The following is a 14,632-nucleotide window of genomic DNA, read 5'->3' as shown; positions in this document are numbered from 1 at the left end:
AACAACAGATTGGTTCCAAATAGGAAAAGGAGTACGTCAAGGCTGTATATTGTCACCCTGCTTATTTAACTTCTATGCAGAGTACATTATGATAAATGCTGGACTGGAAGAAACACAAGCTGGAATCAAGATTGCCAGGAGAAATATCAATAACCTCAGATATGCAGATGACACCACCCTTATGGCAGAAAGTGAAGAGGAAAGTTAAAGAGGAGAGTGAAAAAGTTGGCTTAAAGCTCAACATTCAGAAAATGAAGATCATGGCATCTGGTCCCATCACTCCATGGGAAATAGATGGGGAAACAGTGGAAACAGTGTCAGACTTTATTTTTTTTTAGGCTCCAAAATCACTGCAGATGGTGATTGCAGCCATGAAATTAAAAGATGCTTACTCCTTGGAAGAAAAGTTATGACCAATCTAGATAGTATATTCAAAAGCAGAGACATTACTTTACTGACTAAGGTTCGTCTAGTCAAGGCTATGATTTTTCCTGTGGTCATGTATGGAAGTGAGAGTTGGACTGTGAAGAAGGCTGAGAGCTGAAGAATTGATGCTTTTGAAGTGTGGTGTTGGAGAAGACGCTTGGGAGTCCCTTGGACTGCAAGGAGATGCAACCAGTCTATTCTGAAGGAGATCAACCCTGGGATTTCTTTGGAAGGCATGATGCTAAAGCTTAAACTCCAGTACTTTGGACACCTCATGCGAAGAGTTGACTCATTGGAAAAGACTCTGATGCTGGGAGGGATTGGGGGCAGGAAGAGAAGGGGATGACCGAGGATGAGATGGCTAGATGGCATCACGGACTTGATGGATGTGAGTGTGAGTGAACTCCGGGAGATGGTGATGGACAGGGAGGCCTGGCGTGCTGTGATTCATGGGGTGGCAAAGAGTCAGACACGACTGAGCGACTGAACTGAACTGAACTAAGAGGGTAAAACAGCAGCCTGCAGCGGGCGTGAGATGAAGGCATTGGGACAGATCAATACCCATCATTTATTGGGAATAAGATGAAATGGGACTTCCTGGGTGGCACAGTAGTGATGTATCTGCCTGCTAATGTAGGAGACACAAGAGATGCAGATCTGATCCCTGGGTCTGGAAGATCCCCTGGAGGAGGAAATGGCAACCCACTCCATGTTCTTGCCTGAAAAATTTCATGGACAGAGGAGCCTGATGGGCTGCAGTCCATGGGGTCACAAAAGAGTTGGACATGACTGAGTGACTGAACACACAGTTTTTTATTGGTAATAAAATGGAAGCCATGAGACAAATCTGGGCTGAGGAGTGGTGTGATCTGATTTCCATTTAAAAAGGGAGGGGGAATGTAGAGGGCAAGAGCTGAGGCATGGAGACAACTTGAGATAGTATTTCAACAATTGGTTTCCAGTATTGGGGCACTTCCTTCCTCTGTTCCATGTTTAGGCATCACCCCACATCCTTCAAAAGTGCTTCCTCCCTCCCTCCCCTTCCTCACTCAGGGAAAGCTTGTTACATGGGTTTGGAGTGAAGACTTTTCCAGAAGACAGAAGGACCTCAACACCTGCAAGCACCTTTGAACTGAGCTGGCCTCTGAAGTTAGGGGACACAGGAATTCAATCAATGATCTTGGCGGGAGACAGAAAAGTTCAAAGACCAAAACACAAATAGTTCTCATGCTTTCTATGAATATATCATCACAGCAGCAAGAAACACTAATGATCTCAGTAGACTTTTGTGCCACAGACTCTGTGTTAATGGGGCTTCCCAGGTGGTTCAGTGGTAGAAGAATCTGCCAGCCAGTGCAGGAGACTCGAGAGATGTGAGTTTACTCCCTGGGTCAGAAAGATCCCTTGGAGAAGGAAATGGCAACCCGCTCCAGTATTCTTGCCTGGAAAATTCCATAGACAGAGGAACCTGGTGGGCTACAGTCCATGGGGGTGTCAAAGAGTCAGACATGACTGAGCGTGCGTGCTCATGCAATAAAGTAGGTACAAGTCACCTACAGTAAAGAATCTTCCTGCAATGCAGGCAACAGTGCGAGACCTGGCTTCGGTCTCTGGGTTGAGAAGATCCCCCGAAGAAGAGAAAGGAATGGCAACCCACTCCAGTGCTCTTGCCTAGGAAATCCCATGGCCAGAGGAACTCAGTGGGTCACAGTCCATGGGGTTATAAAACAGTTATATACAACTGAGCCGCTAAACAACAACAGACCTGAAAGGGAAGGAAGAGGAAAGCATGGAGGTGAACACCTGTGTGCAGGCGGGAAAGGGACATATTCAAGCAATTAATGTAGAATTTCTGGGGCTGGGCAAAGGTAAAACATTGCAGATATCGTTGCAGACAAAGTACAGAATGTCTGGTTACATTAGCACTTCAGGTAAATAATGGATACATTTTAAATATATGTTGTAAATAGTTCATGGGGCATAGGTACACTGAAAACATGATTCAGTTTTTTCTTGAAAAGCAAATTTAACTGCCCATCCTGCATATTTATCTGCTAAATCTTGCAACTCTAGTCTTAGATGAAGTTTGAATACAGCTGTGGTTGAAAATGACAGCCTGATTCTTCAAAGATTGTCTTTATATTGTGTTTTCTTTTTTTAATGGGAGGATAATTGCTTTACAATATTGTGTTGACTTCTGCCATCCAACAGTGTGAATCAGCTGTAAGTATACATGTGTCCCCTCCCTCTGTTAGCTATTTAAAATATGGTAATGTATGTGTTTCAATGCTGCTCTCTCAACTCATCCCACCCTCTCCTTCCCCTGCTGTGTCCAAAGTCTGCTCTCTAAGTCTGCGTCTCTATTACTGCCCTGCAAATAAGTTCACGAGTACCTTGTATTTTTGACTTCCCTGGTGGCTCACATGGTAAAGCATCTGACTACAATGTGGGACACCCAGGTTCGATGCCTGGGTTGGGAAGATCCTCTGGAGAAGGAAATGGCAACCCACTCCAGTACCCTTGCCTGGAAAATTCCATGGATGGAGGAGCATGGTAGGCTACAGTCCATAGGGTCGCAAAGAGCTGGACACGACTGAGTGACTTCACTTACTCACTTACCTTGTATTTTCAATTTAATCTCAGAGTTGGGGTATAGTTATTCCATGAAAAAAAAAAAAAAAAACCAAACCACCCATTCCAATATTTTTTTTCTCCTGGATCCTCAGATGTGGCATCATAAAGGAAACACTGACACAGCCTTGTCGACACAAAGGGGAAGTTTCTGATTCAAAAGAGCCCCGAACCAAGAAAATAAGACTTAAGATGAATGGGAAGTCTCCCTCCTTGTTGTCACCAGCAGAGTTTCCCAGGGCTATTTATTGCAAATGGGTGAGAAGAGCCATTCCTCTGACTGGTCACGATTGTCCACCTACTGGGAAGCCCATTTATAATGGACATATTTCATAGAACATTTATCTGCATAGAGCATTTATCCTTTTAGTACTTGACCTTTAGCACACATGTGTAGCGACTCTCATCTATTATGTGTTCCAGCTTCATGGACTTTCCTTTGCTCCAGTGGAAACTATTCCAATAGACTGTCTTTGGACTTGTGAAGATCCTCAGAGTTTGAAGGAAAGTCTCTGGTGTGTTTGTCTTCTTAAATTTTGGATACCAAAAGAAAAGTGGATTTTTGCATGTCTTGCAGTTTGCTCAGTAGAAACATTTATTGACTACCTTTGAGGTGTGAGCCCCTGGACTTGGGAGATGGGAGGGGTTTGTGGGAAGAGTGTGGCATTTGTATTTTGAAGGATTAAAATTCAAGTCTCAATTCTAAAGGAAATCAACCTTGGCTGTTCATTGGAAGGACTGAGGCTGAAGCTGAAGCTGCAATAGTTTGGCCACTCAATGCAAAGAGCTGACTCATTGGAAAAGACCCTCATGCTGGGAAAGATTGAAGGCAAAAGGAGAAGGGAGTGGCAGAGGATGAAGTGGTTAGATACCACGACTGACTCAATGGACACAAATCTAAGCAAACTCTGGGAGATAGTGGAGGACAGAGAGCCTGGCATGCTTCAGTCCATGGAATCACAGAGTCAGAAATGACTTAGCAACTGAACAACAGCAACAACTTCCTTCTGCCACTATCTTATGTGATATCTACCAGTACCAAATAGGTCGTCCATTTAAATCTGAATCCTAACGCTAGTAATGCTAATACAAATACTAAACCAATAGTTCTAGCGCACCAAAATTATTGCAGACACGGATAGTGACAGTAATTGCAAAAGCAACCCTCGTTCTATTTCGGTAGAATTCAGGGGGCTCCAGAGAAGCAGAACCAAGAGGATGTAGACATACAGAGAAAATGATTTTAAGGAATCGGCTCACACAATCGTGGATACTGGCAAGTTCGAGTCTGTTGGTAGGCTGAGCCCTTGCAGAGACTGATGCTGCCTTTCAAGTCTGAAGGCTGTCCTCTCCCTCTTGCTCAGGGGAGGTCAGTCTTTGGTCCAGTCAGGCCTTCTACTGATCGGTGGGGGCCCACCCACATTGTGAGGGGCAATTTACTTTACTCCAAGTTAGCTGATTTAAATACTTATCTCCTCTAAAAACACTCTCGCAGAAACCTTCAGGGTAACGTTTGACCAACTATCTGAGCACCATAGCCCAGCCATGTTGATACATAAGATTGAGTGTCACAGACTTGTATGGATTCAAAATGTACTAACATCGCATTAGTCATGGTTAACACTGTGAGAAACAAATCCATTGATTGACTGGTTGATTAATTGATTGCAGAAAAGTGGGGGCTGGGTGGTCAAGTCTAAAATCTGGAGGATAGGCCATCAGGGAGAATGTGCTAGAACACTCAGGCAGAAGCTGATGTTACATCCCAGAGGTGGGGTTTCTTTCTTCTTCTGGAAAATCTCAGTTCTGCTCTTAAGACGTTTCAACTGACTGAACTAGATAATCTCTTTCACTTAAAGGCAACTGATTGTAGGTGTTAATCACATTTACAAAATGCCTTCTACCTCTACAGCAACCATTGGCTTAGTGTTTGATTGATACTTGGGTTACTCTAGCCTAGTCAAATTGACACATGACACTACCATTACCAACAAAAACCAATAAGCACAGGACTTGGCATAGATTCATGTTCAGTCATTTCTAGCTAGGATGGTAAGAGATACAAAGGAAGACTATTTATTAATCCCGATATTTAGAATCTTATGATTTAGTAGACAGGACTCAAGTATTTATATGACAGTTTTAGTAGACAGGACTCAAGTATTTAGTAGTCAGACTCAAGTATTTATATGACGAGGTAATAAACAAACCAGTAACTTACATTTACTAAACTATTAGAACATATTAGTCACTGTATAAAAGGTTTTTTTTTTAAGATTTTTTAAAAAAATTGAAATATAATTGATTTATAATGTGTTAGTTTCAGGTGTACATAAAAGTGATTCCATTATATGTGTATTTATATATATATATATTCTTTTTCAGATTCTTTTCCATTTTAGGTTATGACAAAATATTGAATATAGTTCCTCATACTGTGTAGTAGGTCCTTGTTTATTTTATATATATGATAGTATGTATCTGTTAATCCCAAACACCCAATTTATCCCACCCCATCCCTTCCCCTTTGGTAACATAAGTTTGTTTTCTATGTCTGTGAGTCTGTTTTGTAAATAAGTTCATTTGTATCATTTTTTTTTAGATTCCACATATAAGTGATATCACATGACATTTGTCTAAATCTTTAGGTCCATCCATGTTGCTACAAATGTGCATTATTTCCTTCTTTTTTTCTTATGCCCAAGTAATCACATATGTTTTAAATTTCATTTTCTTGCAACTCTATGAGATAAATATTGTTATTTATATTTTGCAGTAGAGGAAACTGAGTTTCAGGAAGTTTAGGTTATTAATCTAAGATCACACAATTAGCAAGTCTGGGAATGAGGGTGCTCGTCTTGGACTAACCAACAATCTTAGCCAGGGTAGCGAGAATGCATCTGATAGAAGGGAAGCAGAGGAAGTGTTCAGAGGAGCTGGAGATGGGAGACTTATGGGGGAGGTGGCACTCAGCCAGGCCTGTGGTCTGGGGAGGACTTTAGAAGTTGAGATTGAAAGGCTGAAAAAGAGCAGGGTGATCTACAGGAAGGAGCAAAGACCTGGAGAGTGGACACATATGTGGGGCATGGGGTCCTCTGTTGGCAGTGTCCCCGATCAAGAGAATGTGAGAGAGGAGACAGAATGCGTAGACACAGCAAAGCAGTCAGATGCGTGACATTTTGGGGTTGAATGGGAAATAGATGGGGAAACAGTGGAAACAGTGTCAGACTTTATTTTGGGGGGCTCCAGAATCACTGCAGATGGAGACTGCAGCCATGAAATTAAAAGATGCTTACTCCTTGGAAGGAAAGCTTTGATCAACCTAGATAGCATATTCAAAAGCAGAGACATTACTTTGCCAACAAAGGTTCGTCTAGTCAAGGCTATGGTTTTTCCTGTGGTCATGTATGGATGTGAGAGTTGGACTGTGAAGAAGGCTGAGCACTGAAGAATTGATGCTTTTGAAGTGTGGTGTTGGAGAAGACTCTTGAAAGTCCCTTGGACTGCAAGGAGATCCAACCAGTCCATTCTGAAGGAGATCAGCCCTGGGATTTCTTTGGAAGGAATGATGCTAAAGCTGAAACTCCAGTACTTTGGCCACCTCATGTGAAGAGTTGACTCATTGGAAAAGACTGTGATGCTGGGAGGGATTGGGGGCAGGAGGAGAAGGGGACAACAGAGGATGAGATGGCTGGATGGCATCACTGACTTGATGGACGTGAGTGTGAGTGAACTCTGGGAGTTGGTGATGGACAGGGAGGCCTGGCATGCTGCGGTTCATGGGGTCGCAGAGAATCGGACAAGACTGAGCGACTGAACTGAACTGAACTGAACTGAGTCCCTCAATGGTACCCCACTCTAGTACTCTTGCCTGGAAACTCCCATGGATGGAGGGTCCTGGTGGGCTGCAGTCCATGGGGTTGCTGAGGGTCAGACATGACTGAGCGACTTCACTTTCGCTTTTCACTTTCATGCATTGGAGAAGGAAATGGCAACCCACTCCAGTGTTCTTACCTGGAGAATCCCAGGGATGGGGGAACCTGGTGGGCTGCCATCTCTGGGGTCGCACAGAGTTGGACACGACTGAAGCGACTTAGCAGCAGCAGCAGCAGTCCCTCAGGAAACCCGCTTAAGATGCTGAGTTTGGTTTCTAGATTAACAATATTGTCCCTCTCCTCTTGTCTAGAAGCCCAAGTAAAATCAGGAACCAGGAGTCAGAATTCACTGATGATGCTATGCTATGCTTAGTTGAGTCTGACTCTTTGTGAGCCCATGGACTGTAGCCCTACAGGCTTCTCTGTCCATGGGATTTCCCAGGCAAGAGTACTGGAGTGGGCTGCCATTTCCTTCTCCAGGGGATCTTCCTGACCCAGGGATTGAACCTGTGTCTCCTGTATTGCGGGCAAATTTTTTACCCACTGAGCCATCAGGGAAGTCCCCACTGTTGATATGGTCAATTAGTGTTAATGGTAATAGTGAGAAGAGGAAGAAGAGAAGAAAGAAAGAAGATTAGGAAGAAGGAGGGAGCCTTCTGAGAAAGTCACTTTCTTCACAGAGCCTGTACTTTTTGTGGCTCATTTGTAGGAAAGTGAGCTTACATGCCGTGCTCATGTAACTTTTTGGGACACGTTCTCATTGTTTTCTTAAGCCCCTAAACCATAAGGAAAATCATGGAAAAATAGAGGATTTGAATATCTGAAAGCTGTGGGTCCAATCTGGCCGAGACAGTTTTTTGGGTGCAAAATTTATAAAATGCCTTGAAAGTCTTTTCCATGGCATATTCTGTGACTTCACTCAGCTCTGCTTAAATGGTCTATTTTGGTTTTGAGTTCATAAAGCCCCTCTCTCTCCCCCTCGTCTCCCTGCTCAGGTTCACGTCCAGATAAAACAGCTAACTCAAATATGGTATAAAAATATAAGCCCCTTTTAGCCTGCCTTTTCATGCTGTGCCCCAAAGTGTGCCTGGGTGTTGAAAGTGAAAAGGGGTGAGGCTGGGGGCGGGGGAGGGTGTTTTTCCAGTCCAGGTTATGAGAGTGGGCACTTTCTCGAGCTTGTAGCCAGAGCAATTGCACCCTCGCTGCCGTGGAAACCCTTCAGGAGGATGCCCGCATGCAGTGGTCGGTTGAGAGCTAGAAAACTTGCCAAAGTCAGCAGCTGGAGTAAGTAGAGTAAATCAAGTTAAGAGGGAACGGGACAAGATTTTGGAAAAGGAGAGAATACATGGGTCAAACCATTAACCAGACCTGCAGGGTTAAGATGATGAGATATAAATTGACTGGCATTTCCTGGGTTTAGGAAAGGAAGTCTGGATGGGATTTATATCTGGTCCTCTGGCCCTTCAGGCTCTCTGGTACCTCCCTTCCCTGCCGTCTGCCTGCCCAATGGGCCTCAGGTGTGGGGCATTTTGAGCCGGATGGGGCACAAGCCAGAAAGCTCTGGGTTTTGCAGCAATAAATACATTTATCCAGCCCGTCATCCTCAATTAGTGCTGGGGCGCCCACAATGCAGGGCTCTTCCTATGAGCTGCAGTGAAGACCACACAAGGTGCCCCGAACTCCCCTTTCTGCTCTTTAAAAACCTTCTCTCTTCACATTCTGACAGTTGTCTGTGGGGCACGACCCTGCTCCTGTTGGAACCATGATGGGCAGGTCAGAAGTAATGGCCACGTGGGATTGGTCAGAAGGCGGTTGAGCTTCCAGGCTAGGCTGGAGGTTGGTTTGGAACCCTTCTCCCCCCTCCTGACTCTGATGGTGGTGGGGAAGCTGTGCTCCTGCTTGTGTTGTCCCAAAGGTGACCAAGCGTTCATGTATTCATCTGCTTTTTATTATTTTTAGTTAGCCTTCCAACCATCTTGTGAGAGAAGTAGTAGCGATTATTTGTTCCAACTTACAGATGAGGAAACTGGGTCTCCGAGTGTTTAAGTGGCTGGTCTGTGGCCACATGAGCCTTCCCAGCAAAGGCAGGGCCATGAGATTGATGTGTGTGCATGCTAAGATGCTTCAGTTTTGTCTGACTCTTTGCACCCCATGGGCTGTAGCCTGTCAGGCTCCTCTGTCCGTGGGATTCTCCAGGCCAGAACACTGGGATGAGTTGCTATGCCCTCCTCCAAGGGGTCTTCCTGACCCAGGGATCAAACTGCATCTCTTATGTCTCCTGCATTGGCAGATGGGTTCTTCACTGCTAGCACCACCTGAGAAGCCATGAGGTTGATGAAAGTGAAAGTTGCTCAGTCATTTCCGACTCTTTGCGACCCCGTGGACGACACAGTCCATGGAATCCTCCAGGCCAGAATACTGGAGCGGTTAGTCTTTCCCTTCTCTAGGGCATCTTCCCAACCCAGGGAGCGAACCCAGGTCTCCCACATTGCAGGCAGATTCTTCACCAGTTGAGCCACAAGGGAAGCCCAAGAATACTGGAGTGGGTAGCCTATCCCTTCTCCAGGGGATCTTCCTGACCCAGGAATTGAACTGGGGTCTCCTGTATTGCAGGCAGATTCTTTACCAACTGAGTTATCAGGGAAGCCATGAGGTTGATGGTTATCCCCATTTGATAGATAAAGAAACTGAGGCTCAGGGAGGCTCACAAAGTACAAGGACACACAGTGAGCAGGAGTTGGAGCTGTCTTAAATACAAGCCTGTCTGACTTCACAGTATCACTGAACTCTTATCTGCTATGAGGTCTTCTCCCCACTGTTGTCCCTGTTGAGACCCTGAGAAAATGCCTGATGGGGCCTCAAGAATTGAGGATAGCAACTGCTGCCTGCCTCCCCCTCCCACATAGATTGTTCTGGACTCTCCTCACAATCAGGCTATCCATTTATTCATCCATCCTTCCTTCCGTCCATCCAGCCATTCAAACAATCACCAAGCGCTCATTGTGTCAGGATGAGATCTGGGTGCCGGGGGACACACCGGTGAATGAGCTGTAAAACCAGGAATCATCCTCGATTCCTATCGTTTCTTACTTTCCATATCTCCACATCTTGGGCTTCCCTGGTGGTCACTGGTTAAGAATCCACTTGCAGTGCAGAGGACACTGGTTCGAACCCTGGTTCGGGAAGATCCCACACGTCGAGGAGCAGCTAAGCCTGTGCACCACAATTACTAAGCCCGTGAGCCACAATTACCGACCCCACATGCTGCAACTACTGAATCCCATGCCTAGAGCCTCTGCTTCCCAACAAGGGAAGGCCTGCACACTGCAACCAGAGAGTAGCCCCTGCTGGCTGCATCTAGAGAAAGCTTGCCCAGCCACGAAGACCCACCACAGCCAAGTAAATAAACAAAATTAGTGTCTCCACATCTGAGTCCATCGCTGGTCCTGTAAACCTCACCTTCAGTCAGGAAACCATCACCTTCTCTCCTCTCCATGGCTCTGTCCTATCCCAAAATCTTATCATCTAAGTGATCACCTTCTGTGTCTTTTCTTTTTTTTCCCCTGGGTCCGCCAGTCCATTCTCTACAGAGCAGCAAGAGCAGGTTTTTCAAAAGCTAGAACAGATCGCTTCACTCCAGTGAATCCACTGTACTTAGAAAAAAAGAGATTCCTTGTCATCATGGGTAAGACCTGTTATAATCCAGCCTCATCTCCTCAGTGCTCATTCTCTCCCTCCTGGAGCTCCAGCCAAGCTAGTTCTGCTTCTGTCCCTCGCACACCTTACTTCTGCCTCGGAGCCTTAGCCCAGGCACCCCCCCCCGTCCCCCCGCCCCCCTCCTCCCCCCCCCCCCCCCCCCCCCCCCCCCCCCCGCCTACACGGCCCTGGCCTGGGGCCGGCTCCTTCCTGTCTTCCAGTCTCAGCTCTAGTGCAGATCCCTACAAATGCTTTCTGGCATCCCAGCTAAAGAAGCCAGCCCGTCTTCCTCCACCCCATTTCTCTATTCTGGTATCACTCATCACTCTCAAGTATCCTTTGTATCTTGTTTATTTTCTTTCTCTGCCCATTAGAACTCAACCCCATGAGGCCAGGAACCAAGCCTCTGTCCTTCACTGCTGTGTTCTCAACACTTCAAACAGTGCTTGTGTGAGGCAGGCACTTGGCAAATGTTTGTTGAACAAACAAGATGGGCAGATACAACCCCTGCCTCTACAGAGCTTATAATCTAGCTGGAGAGATGAAAAAATGTTAAGAGTTTATTAATACTACCAGATACTTGAGGACCCATGTGATTTCAGAATCCCTTATTCTGATTGCTGTTTTTAGCAACTGCCCTTTATCTCTGTGGTTCATGCTGGCTCCAAGCATCCTTTATCCATATTTTGGGGGTGGGGGTGGGGAGAGAGACCTGAGCACAGCTGTTCAACAAATGTTTTGATTGGTCAGTCACTGGAAGAGACTTCTGGGGGTGATAAAATTTAGAATGAAGACTTCTGTTCTGCCTGTTCTGCAGGAAATTAAAGACCTGAACCTTGGCTTCTTTTGTGTTTGCACCTCAGAGTCCTTGTTTGGCTCTCTGGAGTCTTGCAGAGTATACTTGATGTCTTTTCTACTTTCTAACTAAAAAATGTTCATTTCCAATAGTTTGTAATTCACAGCCAAGTACACAGAAGAATATAAAATTACCTAAAATCCCATCCATCAGAGATAAAGGCTATTAATATGTTGGTATTTTTTCCTGCTTGTATTTTTGTTATGCAGTATAAAGAGCCAGCCTGCCAATGCAGGGTCGCATGAGACCACGCGGGTTCAATCCCTGGGTTGGGAAGATCCCTGGAGAAGGAAATGGCAATCCCATGGGCAGAGGAGCCTGTTGGGCTACAGTCCATGGGGTTGCAAAAGAGTCAGGCACAACTGGATGAGTGAGCACCAATGCATAGAAATCCATCCATTTCCATCTGACGGTCTAGACTTTTTCACAAGTTTGAGATCATGGAATATGTACAAAGCGGCATGTTGGGGACTAGGAAGATCGATGAGGAGACTGAATGAGGGCTGTGGATGGGCAAGACTGGCTCCTGGAAGCGCTATATGGCATCACAAGAAGGTTGACTTTTATGCTCAACGTGATGGGAAGGCATTGGAGAATTCTGAGAAAAGGAGTGCCGTGTTGTGGCTCACACATTAGCCTATTCCTACACTCTCCCCCTGCTAAGGGCAGGCGGGAAATTGGGAGACTGTTAGTGATCCACCTGTGTGCAGAATAGCAAGATGGACAGGAGTAGAAAGGTGCTGCTAGAAGCTGGGATGTGAAAGAAAGGGAGGGATTCTTTGTCAGCGAGCACATAGGTACAAGGCTTTCGCATAATGATGCTCTGGGTATCCTGTTTTAAGATTTGTATCTGATTCAGGATACATTCAGAGACATTAAAGTGGCTTTACCAACTTAACAGACAAGGCTAGAAACTGACATATGATATATTGCTGTGATTAACTGCTTTCATAAGAAGAGCTGATGACTGTTTGATCACTTCATTTTAAGGAGGGGGAGGTGCCTAGGTGTCAGTAAGTTTCCTCCTGTGCAAACAAGAATGATTAACTTCAATTATGGCTGCCTTTGGAGAACTGTGCAGGTCTTTTAGTGTGATTCAAAGTTATTTCATTTAGACATTTTGGAAAAACATACATCTCGATTCATAGCAATGGTTACTGTTCTGATTTATAAGTCCTGCTCTGCTGTAAATCATTCAAAACTCAAAAATTAAATTTTATGGCATAACACTTTGATGGCTCCATGCCTGAGCAAAGGGCAGGAGGAATGCAATTTTTCTTACTGCCAATTATGATTGGAGTTCTTTTCATTATGTCTTTTTTTAAAAATAGAGCAGATGGTTCAAGTCATATATATATATATATATATACACACATACATATATATATGTATATGTATATGGTACACTAATAATCTGTTAAGAAGTATTCACAATTTGACTTAAAAAAATGGTATGCCTTTCATCATTAGTTCAATCTTATTTAGGTCGAGAATTATGTATCCCAAGCATACTAAAAATTTAATATAAATTCCCATGTCTAAAGCATAGATGGATGTCTGTGGGGCTTGGCTGTTTAATTGCCTTGGGTGCAAACATGAATTATTCAGCTAAACCCACATGAGCAGGAGTGGGTCTTTACACAACTGTGTTTGCTCTTTCTGACATTGCTCAGTTCTCTTTTCATATGTTTTTTTCCCCACTCTCCCCTAGGACGGTGGGATTAGTTTGGTTTCCTTATTTGGGGAAAGGAAGGAAGCACATCTATTGAGTGACTACTGTGCTCCGGGCCCTGGCATGCTCTAAAGCACACTCACTGGATCTCCTCTATGGTCCTTCACAGTCTTGGGTTTTTTCTGAAAATTAATTTATTTTTAATTGAAGGATAACTGCTTTACAATATTGTGTTGGTTTCTGCCATACATCAGCATGAATCTACCCTAGGCATACGTACGTCCCCTCCCTCTTGGGCCTTCCTCCCACCTCCCACTCCATCCCACCCCTCTAGATGGTTGCAGAGCACCATGTTTGCGTTCCCTGTAACATACAGCAAGTTTGCACCAGCTATCTATTTTACATATGGTAATGTGTGGGTTTTAATGCTACTTTCTCCATTCATCCCACCCTCTCCTTCCCTCACTGTGCCCACAAGTCTATTCTTTATGCCTGCATCACCGTTGCTGCCCTGCAGATAGGTCCAGTGGTATCATCTGTCTAGATTCCATATATATGCATTTTTGCCCCATGTTTGTTTTTCTCTTTCTGACTTACTTGTATAATAGGTTCTAGGTTCATCTACCTCGTTAGAACCGACTTAAATGCGTTCCCTTTTATGGCTGAGTAATATTCACAGCCTCAATTTCACAGATGATAACACAGAATCAACGCGCCTCAGAGACTTACGAAGCATCACACAAGTTCTAAGTCAGAGTCAGGATTCGAGCTCACTGTTTGGTGCCACACTGTGCAATTTCCTCCCTATCACGGTGAAAAATGAAGTGTATCTGTTGTGTTCTCACAGTCAGTTTGACGACATGTTCCTGCTGTTTGGCCTGACAGAGAGTATCTGAGGATTTCTCCCTTGAACAGTTTTCATGCTGTTATTTTTTAAAATCCTATAGGACTCTTTTATTTTGTTTTCCTTTATCTTATTTTATGTCTATTTATTTACTTGTGCCTGGTCTTAGTTGTAGCAGGCAAACTCATAGTTGTGGCATGTAGGATCTAGTTCCCTTACCAGGGATTGAACCTGGGCTTCTGCCATGCGAGTCTGGGTTCTTAGCCACTGGGACACCACCTCATGCTTTATGTGGTCTCCAAGTAGTTAAAAGAAAGAAATGGAGATCTGGGGAAAAAAAAAGAAAGATTTAATAAGAATTCGTCAAGCAAGTTCTGAGCACCATGCTGGTTGCCAAGGAAGGATTCCCAGGGGTGAGTCAAACAGTTCTGAACAATCTCTGCTCCAGGAGCTGGTCACAGAGAGCGCTGACTGCACACAGTCCAGTGACCCCATGGCGCAGGCTGGGTGCAAGAAGCAGGCGGCGGATGGTGCAGCCACGGTTGGGGAAGGATGCCTATGAAGGACATAGCTTTCAGACGGGGCTTTGAAGGTGGCTTCCCTGATAGCTCAGTTGGTAAAGAATCTGCCTC

This window comes from Capra hircus, chromosome 6, assembly GCF_001704415.2.
Source record: "Capra hircus breed San Clemente chromosome 6, ASM170441v1, whole genome shotgun sequence".
NCBI classification, from domain to species: Eukaryota; Metazoa; Chordata; class Mammalia; order Artiodactyla; family Bovidae; genus Capra; species Capra hircus.
Note: the sequence above shows the minus strand (reverse complement) of the source record.